The sequence below is a fragment of the Rhinopithecus roxellana genome, chromosome 7 (genome assembly GCF_007565055.1).
Source record: "Rhinopithecus roxellana isolate Shanxi Qingling chromosome 7, ASM756505v1, whole genome shotgun sequence".
Taxonomy (NCBI): domain Eukaryota; kingdom Metazoa; phylum Chordata; class Mammalia; order Primates; family Cercopithecidae; genus Rhinopithecus; species Rhinopithecus roxellana.
Genome location: NC_044555.1, coordinates 11,688,605 through 11,703,820, shown reverse-complemented (window position 1 = coordinate 11,703,820; position 15,216 = coordinate 11,688,605).

Genomic DNA, 15,216 nt, shown 5'->3' with positions numbered 1-15,216 from the left:
AGGTTTTATGTTTCACTATTAGTCCCAATTACATTTCAAGCTCATTAAAGAATGAACACTTTAAACTTCTCTTAGTTTCCTCTTTGAGTGACAGGGTGCCTGAAACAGCACTGGCTCTATAAAGGGCCACCAGAAACACGTCAAATCTATGCCTTTTTATGTCACTGGAAGTAACTACATCACTGCATTACTCACCATCCCTAGCAGTGCAGAATGTAAGGAAGATGCTAACTAGATTCAGTGAGTTGGACTGAATATGTCCTACCAAATCCTCTTGTTGTTTAATGTATTGCAGACAGGAATACATTAAATTAGACAGGAAAGTGCTTTGGAGCCAACATGGAGGGCTATTAAACTTCCCCAATGTATATATTTCATGTAATAAGAAAGGCTTTGTGAAAAAAATCAATATTAACACAATATGAGTTACTAGTTTAAGCTCAAAGCTAAATTTGCTGAGGCCATTATATTATTTTTATTAAAAACATCAGGTTCTGTCTATCTCTTTGTTTCCTTTTGTATTTCTCTCCAACTATCTTGTGAAGCATATCATTTCATTCTTATTATTTAACAACTGTCAATAAAATTCAGGCTAACCCAGGCTAAAAGTATACTGTCTAATCCATGGACTTATCATTTAAAAATAAAGTCCTTGCCTGTTGCTGCAGCTACAAAACAGCACTGAATCAAAGGCAATGGAGTTCATTCAGGCCAATTATAAAAGGTGAATGCATTAGCTCTTGTGAGGAGTAAAAAGGCTGGAAGGCTTAAGAGTGGAGAGAGGCCGGGTGCGGTGGCTCATGCCTATAATCCCAGCACTTTGGGAGGCCAAGACGGGCGGATCACGAGGTCAGGAGATCGAGACCATCCTGGATAACACGTTGAAACCCCGTCTCTACTAAAAAATACACCCCCCCCCCAAAAAAAAAAAAAAAAAAACTAGCCGGGCGAGGTGGCGGGCGCCTGTAGTCCCAGCTACTCCGGAGGCTGAGGCAGGATAATGGCATGAACCCGGGGGGCGGAGCTTGCAGTGAGCTGAGTTCCGGCCACTGCACTCCAGCCTGGGCGACAGAACGAGACTCTGTCTCAAAAAAAAAAAAAAAAAAAGAGTGGAGAGAAATGCCTCAGGCCTCCTTTTTTTTACTGATTCACCTGTAACTTATGTGTCAAAGACAATCAGGCTGAATGGAAAGGAGATCCTTATTCATCTTACTCCTTCTGCAACCATATCATCAACTCCAGTGTCGCTTGAGTGTGGTTAACAATGAAAGGCAATGAAAAGCAAATATAATTCATGCATAAAAATAAAAATATCTAGAAAATGGCACCAGATATATGCTCACCCTCACCCCATGCCTTGCAGACTACACATTGAAAAAAGTCACGGTGACTTAAGTTGCTTTAAATGTCAGTAAACTTCAAAATATGGACAGTAATGCAATCTTCAGTGCACTGCCAGCTGAGGGTTTGAGGACTAAAAAAGTCTGGAAGGAGCCAAGAAACTTGAGTCAGAAGGTTTGCGATTAACTTTTCATTTGGTAAAAGGTTGGCTGTTCCGAATTGGAAAAAACTGCTTTAAAGTTCATATGGAAGCAAAAAAGAGCCCGCATTGCCAAGACAACCCTAAGTCAAAAGGACAAAGCTGGAGGCGTCACGCTACCTGACTTCAAACTATACTACAAGGCTACAGTAACCAAAACAGCATGGTACTGGTACCAAAACAGAGCTATAGACCAATGGAACAGAACAGAATCCTCAGAAATAATACCACACATCTACAGCCATCTGATCTTTGACAAACCTGAGAGAAACAAGAAATGGGGAAAGGATTCCCTATTTAATAAATGGTGCTGGGAAAATTGGCTAGCCATAAGTAGAAAGCTGAAACTGGATCCTTTCCTTACTCCTTATATGAAGATTAATTCAAGATGGATTAGAGACTTAAATGTTAGACCTAATACCATCAAAACCCTAGAAGAAAATCTAGGTAGTACCATTCAGGATATAGGCATGGGCAAGGACTTCATGTCTAAAACACCAAAAGCAATGGCAGCAAAAGCCAAAATTGACAAATGGGATCTCATTAAACTAAAGAGCTTCTGCACAGCAAAAGAAACTACCATCAGAGTGAACAGGCAACCTACAGAATGGGAGAAAATTTTTGCAATCTACTCATCTGACAAAGGGCTAATATCCAGAATCTACAAAGAACTCAAACAAATATACAAGAAAAAAACAAACAACCCCATCAAAAAGTGGGCAAAGGATATGAACAGACATTTCTCAAAAGAAGACATTCATACAGCCAACAGACACATGAAAAAATGCTCATCATCACTCGCCATCAGAGAAATGCAAATCAAAACCACAATGAGATACCATCTCACACCAGTTGGAATGGCAATCATTAAAAAATCAGGAAACAACAGGTGTTGGAGAGGATATGGAGAAATAGGAACACTTTTACACTGTTGGTGGGATTGTAAACTAGTTCAACCATTATGGAAAACAGTATGGCAATTCCTCAAGGATCTAGAACTAGATGTACCATATGACCCAGCCATCCCACTACTGGGTATATACCCAAAGGATTATAAATTATTGTACTACAAAGATACATGCACACGTATGTTTATTGTGGCACTATTCACAATAGCAAAGACTTGGAATCAACCCAAATGTCCATCTGTGACAGACTGGATTAAGAACATGTGGCACATATACACCATGGAATACTATGCAGCCATAAAAAGGGATGAGTTTGCGTCCTTTGTAGGGACATGGATGCAGCTGGAAACCATCATTCTTAGCAAACTATCACAAGAAGAGAAAACCAAACACCGCATGTTCTCACTCATAGGTGAGAACTGAACAATGAGATCACTTGGACTCAGGAAGGGGAACATCACACACTGGGGCCTATCATGGGGAGGGGGAGAGGGGAGGGATTGCATTGGGGAGTTATACATGATATAAATGATGAATTGATGGGTGCTGACGAGTTGATGGGTGCAGCACACCAACATGGCACAAATATACATATGTAAGAAACCTGCACGTTATGCACATGTACCCTAGAACTTAAAGTATAATAAAAAAATGAAAAAAAAAAAAGTTTGGCTGTTCCAAGTTGAGCAAATCACGTAAACTCTCTGAGATGTAATGTTTTCATGTGTAGAAAAGATGTATTAATGTTTTCCTTAACTACTACTACATATGCTTGTGGTAGAATACTTTATGTGAAAACAAAATATTATATAAACCACAATCCCTGAAAATCTTGCCATAAAGCAGCACGGTGTGTGTGTGTGTGTGTGTGTGTGTGTGTGTGCGCGCGCGCGCGCGCGCGCATGTGCATGTGACAAAGAGAGAGACAGAGAGAGAGAGAGTAAGAGAGAGAGAAGGAAAGTGTGCTATTAGTTTTTTCTCAACCTGGCTGGGTCATGGTGCTGATGTGTGGTCAAATATTATTTTGGATGTTTCTGAGAGGATGATTTAGAATGAAGAAACCTATTAAGTCTGTGGACTTTGTGAACTTTGAGTTAAGCAGATTGCCCTCCATAATGTGTTTGGGCCTCTTCAGTAAGGGGAAGGCCTGAATAGAGCACAAGAGTGAACACCTCTGAACAAGAGGGAATTCTGCAGGAGACAACCTTCATTAGGCTTGATATGTAACTTCAGCTCTTTGGATCTCTAGCTTGATGGCTTTCAGCATCAGCTCCCTCTTGGGACTCCAGCCTTCTCGTCTGCCTTATAGATTTTTGGAATTTTCAGCTACTATAAGTGATGAAGCCAATTCCTGTAAAGAAATTATATATATAATTACATGCATAATATCTGTGTGTGTGTGTGTGTGTGTGTGTGTGTGTGTGTGTGTGTGTGTGTATACTCTGTTTCTCCAGAGAACCCCGGTTAATAAAAATTGTGGTACCAGGACTGATCTCAGAGAACAGAATCTTAACGATCAGTTTACTTACTTGGTTCTGGCATTTCTGGAATTGGCTCTCAAATGTGATTAAAGACAGGAAGGGCTCTAAGGACTCCAGTAGTAAAGAGCACTGGTAGTCCATGGCATAATATGGTAATAGAGATACATAAAATATTACCATTGGATACTCTTAACCAAACACATAGGAGTCAGGGATCTGGATGACCATGTACATGATACCTTCAAATATTTTTGTCAAATGAATGAGTATAATGAGATTTGCTGTGTATTAGTCTGTTCTCACACTGCTAATAAAGACATACCCAAGACGGGGTAATTTATAACAAAAAGAGATTTGACTCACAGTTCAGCAGGGATGGCTAGGCCTCAGGAAACTTACAATCATGGTGGAAGGGGAAGCAAACACGTCCTTCTTCACATGGCATCACGAAGGAAAAGTGCCGAGCAAAGCAGAGCAAAAGCCCCTTGTAAAAACATCAATTAGATATCCTGAGAACTCACTTTCTTAAAAACAGCATGGAGGTAACCACCCCCATGATTCATTTATCTCCGACTGGGTCCCTCCCATGACACATGGGGATTATGGGAACTACAGTTCAAGATGAGATCTGGGTGGGGACACAACCAAACTGTATCAGGCTGGTTGTTCCTAATGTCACTGGATAAAGTAGGAAAATAAGAAGATGAGGTCAGGGATTCAAATTGCCTGCTCAAGCATAGCATAAATGCCCTGAAATATTCTATGTCAGTCCTGAAAGAGATCTTTATTTCCTGTAGCTATAATGCTGAGATTGCTGAAAACCCAACCCAGAATTTCATAATGTGAGTGCTTGAATTACAATGCAAATTGAAATCCTAACCGTGAAGGGTATCTACTGTTAAAAGGATGGCATTGTTTGGGAAAGAGTAGGATTCTAACAGCTGGGGTGGGATATATGGGAAGACCTGATGAATCTGGGTACATTGAGCCTATAAATTCTCAAACTTCTTTGTCAGTATATGCAGCTTCTCCAGCTATTTTCCTTTCTGAGGTGATTAACCCAACACTGCCTGACAAAAACAGTTATTTTCTCCCCTGAAGTAGTTCCATTGCATGACACTGCTGATGCTTCACAAGACTTACCCCTATAGCCCCTCTTTGCTTCTAGACTCACAATTAGAGTCAATATTAGCAGGCCCTGAAAGTTGAGGTAAAAAGTGTGATCCACGAAAAGGCATGCTATACTCCAAAATAACTACTCAATGTTTTTAATTCATATAGACAGAAATACAGGAAAGGTTTGTGAAAATGGATGTTAAGATGTGTGAGGATGGTAGAAGGAAGATAAGGTTTGATCAGGCTGAATATATTGTTATGGACCCACTAAGGTGAGAGTCTTCATTTAATGCTGCAGCTCAGGAAAAACTCTGCTTTTTTGGTTGACTAAAAGATGGACCAAAATGTGGCCCACAGTAAGTGAACTGGAATTGGCAGACTTGACCTAGAAGGGATTCAAAGGCTTAGGGAAATTAAGATCTTAGAGTGAATTTGTCATTTAAGACCTATTCAGCCACCTGGGAGGGTCTGGAGGACACATGTTTCGCCAGACTGTAAGAATCAAATTTTTGAAGGGTACCCCAGCATCCTTAAAGAGCTCTGTGATTGATCTTCTGTAAAGGCAGAAACTGCTGCCACTGAGTTGAAAAATCTAAATTAAGTGGGAGTAATTGGATCCCAGGGTGCCAAAGTCCAAGTTGCAGCACTTGACTGTGAAAGGCAAGGTGGTCATGTTTCACACAGGAGACAGCAAAATCAAAACAAAAATCAGAACAGTCTGACCCTGAGAGACCTACACTGTTGGGCTTGTTGATTGTAGTGATCCTAGATGTGAAAGAGATAGAAAGCCTACTAAATTTTCCTTAATCCACATAACCAGAGAAGTTACAGGTCAAGTGAACAAAAGACTAACTTGAATAAAACAAAGTGAACACATCTAACTTGAATAAAACAAATAGACAAATCTCACAGAGTCAACTCCTCAATCATTCTGAGCCACTTTTATAGATCCACAACCCCTCGAATGAAGAGGAGGCAAGGTCCTCTTGAGGAAAAACCCCAGTGCACTGCCAAAATTTTACATCATTATTATTCATTTCACCCTTCCCCCAAAAGGGTTTATGCCCTTGTAGCAGGGGGGTCTGTGAATTGGAGAAAAGGAAATAATTGGACATTTTGGGGATCACTGGGCACCAGCTCTTAACTGACACGAATTTCAGGAGACCCAAAACATCACTGTGGTGTACCAGTCAGAGTAGGGGCTTGTAGAAATCAGGTGATCAATGGAGTTTTCCATCAGATCCATCTCACAGTGGGCAAAGTGGCTCACCAAATCCACCCTGTGGTTGTTTCCCCAGTTCTGAAATGCATCAGTGGAACAGAGACATGCCCCATAACTGGCGGAATTCCTACATCGGTTCCCTGTTCTGTGGGAGTGAGGGCTAATATGCCAGAGAAGTCCAAGTGGAAGTGACAAAAACTGCCTCTACTTAGAAAAATAGGAAACCAACAGCAATACCTCATTGCTGGAGGGTTTTAGAGATTAGTATCACAATCAAGGGCTTAAAGTTTTCAGGGGTGGTAATTTCCACCAAATCCCTATTTGAACTTACCTGTTAGGCCTGTGTGGATTTTGGAGAATGATATTGGACTATCATAAGCTTAACTAGGTGTTGAGTCCAGTTGCAGCTACTGTGCCAGATCAGGTTTTATTACTTGCACAAATGAACACTTCTCCTGGTATCTGGTATTCAGCTATTGATCTTGCTTAAGTGTGGGTCACCAAGTTGCCACGTGACCTGAGCTACTCATCATGAACTGGATGTTATCTGGCCTCCAAAACCATAAAGCTATGCTTGCAGAGCAGAGTTTCATCATCAAACGGAAATGGTGTATACAAGATCGTGCCTGAGCAGGCCCTGAAGGTACAAATAAATTACTTGAAGAAGTGGTTCAAATGCTCATGGTCCCCACTGCCCCTATCCTACTTTCTCTTTACCAGACTGCACCAAGTGCCTCACAGGGAGTTCCATAGAATCAATTGACAGCAGAAGAGAAAACTCATACTTGTTGTACATATGGTTCTTCAGGATATGCAGACACTACCTGAAAGTGAATTGCTAAAGAATAGCCCCACCCACCACATCCTTTTGGGGATACCCTTGAAGAGGAGTGGTAAAGGGAAATCCTCACAATTAGAAGTTCAAGTAATGTACCTGACTGTGCATTTTGCTTGGAAGAAGAAATGGTCAGACACAGGATAATATACTAGTCAGTGGGTTGTGGAAAACAGTTCGTCTGGATGATAAGGAACTTGGAAGAAACATGGAAATAGATGATATAGAAGTTTGGAGAGGAAGTATATGGATAGACCTCTCTGAATGGATAAACAATTTAAAGATATTTGTGCTCTATATGAATGCTCACTAAAGGTTGACCTCAGCAAAGGAGAATTTTAATAACCAAGTTAAGAGGCTGATCCATTCTGAGGTTCTGCAGATACCAGTCAGCCGCTTTTCCTAGCCACCCTTGTCACTCAATGGAATTATGAATAAAGTGGCCATGTGCCAGGGATGGCAATTATGCATGGGATTTTCAACCTGAACCTGTACTCACCAAAACTAACTTGGATACAGCCACTTTTGCGTGCCTAGTGAGCCAGCAGCAGAAACCAACACCGAGTCCCCAATATGGCACCATTCCCCAAGGTGACCAGACAAGCTACCTGCTACATTGGACCAGGTTAGTTACATGGTGCCACTTCCATTATGAAGGCAGCAGCATCTTGTTCTTACTGAAATAGACACTAACTCTGGATACAGATTTGCTTTCCCTGCATGCCATGCATCTGTCAAAACTACCATCAACTGAATTACAGCATGCCTTGTCCACTGTCATGGCATCCCACACAGCATTGCTTCTGATCAATTGTGTTTGCCTCACCTCATGGCAAAAGAAGTGCAACAATGGGCCTATGCTCATGGAATCCACTTTCCTTCCATGTTTCCCACCACCCTGAAGTAGCTGGTTTGATATAAGAGTGGAATTGCCTCTTGAAGACTCAGTTACAGCACCCGCTAACTGACAACACTTTGCTGGAGTGGAGTAAGGTTCTCCAAGGGGCTCTATATGCACTAATTGAGTGATCAGTATGTAGTGTTTTCTCTCCCATAACCATGATTCATCAACTCAGGAGTCAAGGCGTGGAAAAGGGAGTAGCACCATTTGCTATACTATTTAGCAGCACACAAGCACATTATTTTTGCTTCCTATTCCCAAGACCTTATGCTCTGCTGGCCTAGAGATATTAGTCCCAGAAGGAGTAATGCTTCCTCCACGAGACACAACAATTATTCCACGGAATTATTAACCTTTATGAAAGCTAAGACTACTGCTCAACCACTTTGGGATCCTCATGCCTCTCAATTAACAGGCAAAGAAAAGTGTTACTGTGCTGGCTGGGATTATTGATTCCGAGTCCCAGTGGGAAACTGGGCTGACATTCCACAGTAGAGGCATAGCAGACTATGTGTGGAATACATAAGATTCCTTTGGTGTCTCTTAGTATCACCATGTGCTGTGTTTACAGTCAATGGAAAACTATAACAACTGAATTCAAGCAGCCCTTCTAATGGCCAAGACCCTTCAAGAATTAAGGTTTAAGTCACCCTACTGGGTAAAGAGCAATGGCCACCTAAGATTATTTCAGAGGCTAAAGGACATATGGAAAGTATAGTGGAACATAGTCATAAATACCAGCTATAACAATGTGAGCAGTTACAGACAAGACAATTGTAATTGTTGTGACTATTGCTTTATTTTATCATGAACATAAATATATGTATGTATAATGACAACTTTGTTTTCTTCCTTTCCTTATTGTCTTATCTCATAAGATATATTTACTTGATATTATATTAGTTAAGATTTTTGAATTTACATCACAATATTTACTTATGGGATATATAGGAGAAATTAAAGAACACCTGAAGAGTTTACACCATTTTCTGTTAATAGCATTAATGCATTTCCATATGTACATGGGGTAGTATTATCATGGTAGATTGTTATTGACTTTGTTATTGTCTTCATTTGTACATTAAATACGGTTTAAGGAGATATGTATGAGTCCCAAAATGACAGAAAATAGACTTGTGATGGTTAATTTTATTTGTTAATTTGCCCGAGCCACAGTGCCCAGATATGTGGTGAAATTTTATTCTGAAGGTTTCTGTGAGGGTGTTTTTGGATGACATTAACCTGTAACTCCTTAGACTTTGAGTAAAGCAGATTGCCCTCCTTAACGTCAGTGGCCCCATCAAAACAGTTGAAAATGTGAGCAGAACAAAAGATTGACCTCCCCTGAGAAGGAGAATCTCTGCAGCAGATAGTGTTCAGACATGAACAGCATCATCAGTTCTTCTCTAGTCTCCAGCCTGCCAGTTCACCCTGAAGGTTTTAGACCTGACAGCCTCTCATTTTAAAATGTACCCAGGATTTGTTTTAATCAAGTATGATGAGATAACAGAAAGGGAGACAATTGCCTTTGAGGAAAGAATTTATTACAGTTACCCCAGAGAATAGGAGGTATGACATGCCACCTGGGGCCACATGTAGTCACTTGCAGAGAGAAACAGAGAGAGAGAGAGAGAGAGGGCAAGGGAGAGGGAACAGGAGAGAGGGAGTACAGAGAAACTGTAACCAGACCTTTATTACAATAATGGCAGGAAGTAGCAACATGAGGATGCTGCCTATTGGGAAAAAAGTGAACACAGGTTGAGGCTTGTATATGGAAAGTTTATAATGAGATTTTCACACATCCATGAAAACATTGGGATGGTGGAGCTGTAAACTACCTTGAGCTGTTAATATGACCTTGATAATCCAAAATATCTGAGACAGGTCTCGATCAATTTAGAAAGTTTATTTTGCCAATGTTAAAGACGTGCCTGTGACACAGTCTTAGGAGGTCCTGATGACATGACCGCAAAGTGATCAGGGCAGAGGTTAGTTTTATACATTTTAGGGAGACATGAGACATAAATCAACATATGTAAGATATACATTTGTTCAGTCTGGAAATGTGGAGCAACTTGAGGTGCAGAAGGGTCATAAGTCGATAAGAAACAAATGGTTGCATTCTGTTGAGTATTTGATTAGAATACACAATTTACAGGTGAGAGCAGAGCAGTGGAATAGTTGCTTATAACTTAGTCTGGCTTAGTGATACAATAGGGCAGAGGAAGCAGTCAGACATGCATTTGTCTCATGTGAACAGAAAGATGATATCGAGTTCTATCTGTCCCTTGTCCACAAGAAATTTCCTTGTGGGCAAATTATGAAGAACGTATGTAGTTTTTCTTATCTCTGTGGCTATCTTATATAGAAATAAAATGGGAGGCAGTTTTGTCTGACATAGTTTCCAGCTTGACTTTTCCCTTTGGCTTAGTGATATTGAGGTTCCAATATTTATTTTCTTTGCACAATCTCATGGCTGAAAGGTACCAAATCTTCAATTACAAGTGATCAAAAATACTTACTACACCTTCATAAGCAATCATGTAAAACAATTCCTTAAAATTCACAGACACACACACACACATACACACAATTGGTTTTGTTTTTCTGAAGAACACTGAGGAACAAACTTGTAAGGAAGGAAGAAGGAAAGAATGAAGAAAGGGAGGACAGAAGGAAGGCAGGAAGGTAGGCAGGTAGGAAGTTAGGAAAGAAGGCAAGAAAGAGTAAGTCACAGGACACAGAGTTTTATGTAAACAGGAAAATATATCTGGAGAACTTTGATTCTAGCACCCATCCATCATCAATTACAGATAAAAATTACTTAATTTGACATTATTGACTCTATAAAAGTTTGGTATTAAAATCCACCATTCATCTTTTAAGGATGATCAAAGAATGGACCATAAAATTAATTTGTTCTTAGGCCAAATTCTAAAATGTTGTAAATAAGGGTGATACATACTGATTCTATTTGCTTTATAGGGTGGAAGATATTATTCAAGGCACTTTTGAAGCATACACCAAGGTTTGCATTTATTTTTGTAGCAGTGGTGTGCTGCAGCCAACTGGAACTGACTGACAATAGTCAATCATTAAAATTATAGAAAACTGTGTGAACCAGTTGGTAAACATATCCTTACTAAATTACATGAACTTTTAAGCAAATAAACTTACCAGAAACAAAGTTAGTAAATACTCAAAACAAATTTTGTCTTAATTATTTTACTGCATGTTACCATTAATCTGTGCTCTCGAGGTTATTTTGTCTATGTTATCTGTATGATTAAAACAACTATAGAAACTCACTCAAAACTGCACAAATACATGGAAACTGAACAACTTGCCTCTGAATGACTATAGGGTAAAAACAAAGTTAAGGCAGAAACAAGTAAGTAATTTTAAAACCAATGAGAACAAAGAAACAACATACCACAATCTCTGGGACACAGCTAAAGCAGTGTTTAAAGGGAAATTTATAGCACTAAATGCCTGCAGGAGAAAGCAGGAAAGATCTAAAATGAACACCCTGACATCACAATTAAGAAAAGCTAGAGAAGCAAGAGCAAACTAATTCAAAAGCTAGCAGAAGACAAGAAATAACTAAGATCAGAGCAGAACAGAAGGAGATAGAGACACCAAAAACCTTTCAAAAAATCAATGACTCCGGGAGCTGATTTTTTGAAAAGATTAACAAAAATAGATAGACCGCTAGCCAGACTAATAAAGAAGAGAGAAGAATCAAATAGACACAGCAAAAAATGAAAAGGGAATACCACCACTGACCCCACAGAAATAAAAACTACCATCAGAGAATACTATAAATCCCTCTACATAAATAAGCTAGAAAATCTAGAAGAAATGGATAAATTCCTGGACACCTACAGCCTCCCAAGACTAAACCAGTAAGAAGTTGAATCCTTGAATAGACCAATAAGAGCTTCTGAAACTGATTAATAGCCTACCAACCAAAAAAAGCCAAGGACTAGACAGATACACAGCCAAATTCTACCAGAGGTACAAAGAGGAGCTGGTACCATTCCTTCTGAAACTATTCAAAGGAATAGAAAAAGAGGGGACTCTTCCCTAAATCATTTTATGAGGCCAGCATCACCCTGATACCAAATCTGGCAGAGACACAACAAACAAAGAAAATTTCAGGCCAATATCCGTGAGGAACATCGATGCAGAAATCCTCAATAAAATACTGGCAAACCAAATCCAGCAGCACAACAATAAGCTTATCCAGCACAATCAAGTTGGCTTCATCCCTAGGACGTAAGGCTGGTTCAACATACACAAATAAATAAACGTAATCCATCATACAAACAGAACCAATGACAAAAAAAAAAAACAAACAAACCATAATTATCTAAATAGATACAGAAAAGGCCTTCGATAAAATTCAACACCCCTTCATGTTAAAAAATCTCAATAAACTAGGTATTGATAGAACATATCTCAAAATAATAAGAGTTATTTATGACAAACTCACAGCCAATATCATACTGAATGGACAGAGACTGGAAGCATTCCCTTTGAAAACCGGAACAAGACAGGGATGCCCTCTCTCACCACTCCTATTAAACATAGTATTGGAAGTTCTGTCCAGGTCAATCAGGCAAGAGAAATTTAAAAAGGACATTGAAATAGGAAGACAGGGAGTCAAATTGTCTCTGTTTGCAGATAACATGATTGCATATTGAGAAAATACCATCGTCTCAGCCCAAAATCTCCTTAAGCTGATAAGCAACTTCAGCAAAGTCTCAGGATACAAAATCAATGTGCAAAAATCATAAGCATTTCTATAAAACAATAATAGACAAACAGCCAAATCATGAGTGAACTCTTATTCATAATTGCTACAAAGAGAATAAAATACCTAAAAATACAACTTACAAGGGATGAGAGGGACCACTTCAAGGAGATCTACAAGTCACTGCTCAAGGAAATAAGAGAGAACACAAACAAATGGAAAAATATTCCATGCTCATGGATAGGAAGAATCAGTATTGAGAAAATGGCCGTACTACCCAAAGCAATTTATAGATTCAGTGCTAGCACCATCAAGCTACCATTGACTTTCTTCATAGAATTAGATAAAACTACATTTCATATGGAACCAAAAAAGAGCCAGTATAGCTAAGACAATCCTAAGCAAAAAGAACAAAGCTGGAGGCGTCATGCTACCTGACTTCAAACTATACTGCAAGGCTACATTAACCAAAACAGCATGATACTGGTACAAAAACAGATATATAGACCGATGGAACAGAACAGAGGTCTCAGAAATAGCGCCACACATCTGCAAACATTCGATCTTTGACAAACCTGACAAAAACAAGAAATGGGGAAAGGATTCCCTATTTAATAAATGGTGTTGGAAAAACTGGCTAGCCATATGCAGAAAACTGAAACTAGACCCCTTCATTACACTTTATGCAAAAATTAATTCACGATGGATTAAAGACTTAAACATAAGACTTAAAACCATAAGAACCCTAGAAGAAAACGTAGACAATACCATTCAGGACATAGGCATGGGCAAGAACTTCATGACTAAAACACCAAAACCAATGGCAACAATAGCCAAAATTGACAAATGGGATCTAATTAAACTAAAGAGCTCCTGCACAGCAAAAGGAACTATCATCAGAGTGAACAGGCAACCTACAGAATGGTAGAAAATTTTTGCAATCTGTCCATCTGAGAAAGGGCTAAAATCCAGAATCTATGAGGAACTTAAAGAAATTTACAAGAAAAAAAAACCATAAAAAAGTGGTCAAAGTATATGAACAGACACTTCTCAAATGAAGGCATTTATGTGTCCAAGAAACATATGAAAATAAAAGCTCATCATCACTGGTCATTAGAGAAATGCAAATCAAAACCACAATGAGATATCATCTCATGCCAGTTAGAAAGATGATCAATAAAATGTCTGGAAACAGCAGATGCTGCAGAGGATGTAGAGAAATAGCAGTGCTTTTACACTGTTGGTGGTAGTGTAAATTAGTTCAACCATTGTGGAAGACAGTGTGGTGATTCCTCAAGGATCTAGAACTAGAAATACCATTTGACCTAGCAATCCCATTACTGGGTATATAGCCAAAGGTTTATAAATCATTCTACTATAAAAACACATGCACACATTTGTTTATTGCAGTACTATTCACAATGGCAAAGACTTGAAACCCCAACCCAAATGCTCATCAATTATAGACTGGATAAAGAAAATGTGGCACATATATACCATGGAATACTATGCAGCCATAAAAAAGAATGAGTTCATGTCCTTTGCAGGGACATGGATGAAACCGGAAACCATCATTCTCAGCAAACTAACACAGGAACAGGAAACCAAACACTGCATGCTCTCACTCATAAGTGGGAGCTGAACAATGAGAACATATGGGCACTGGGAGGGGAATATGACACACTGGGGCCTGTCGGGGGTTGAGGACAAGGGGAGGGTTAGCATTAGGAGAAATACCTAATGTAGATGACGGGTTGATGGGTACAGCAAACCACTATAGCACATGTATACCTATGTAGCAAATCTGCACATTCTGCACATGTATCCCAGACCTTAAGTATAATAAAAAGTATTTCTGGACAGATGAAAAATACTTAAACATTTACATTCAATCCAGTAAAAGTCCAATGCATTCTATTAAACCTTGTAATATATTAGTGATTATAACCAGCAGCATTTAAGCGTACCTCATATGCATGATTAAGTTATTGAGAACTTACATGTATTATCTCTGAGATGAAGTTTGCTGCATCCTTAGATGCTTGTGTATAAATAGAACTTGTATATGTATTTGTATGTGTGTGTTTTTTCTAATTGGAGGATATATCATTTATCTGTCTCTAAGAGTGCATAAATAAGTTTACATTTTGGAAATAATTATGAAGTGAACACCCAAATAATTTCTATCCAGAACAAGAAAGATAATATTTCTATTGCCAAATAAACCATTACTTATACCACTGCCTTATTAATATTTTCTCACTAATAAACACCACCTAGAGTTAAAAAAAATACCCATACACATTCACACTCAAATTAAATTGTGAAGAAAGATACATTACACAAATGGAAAACAAAAGCAAGTAGGAGTAGACAGTCCCATATCATATTAACAGGCTTGAAACCAAAAATAAAAATAGTTTAAAAAGACAGAGAAGGCCATTATGCGATGATAAA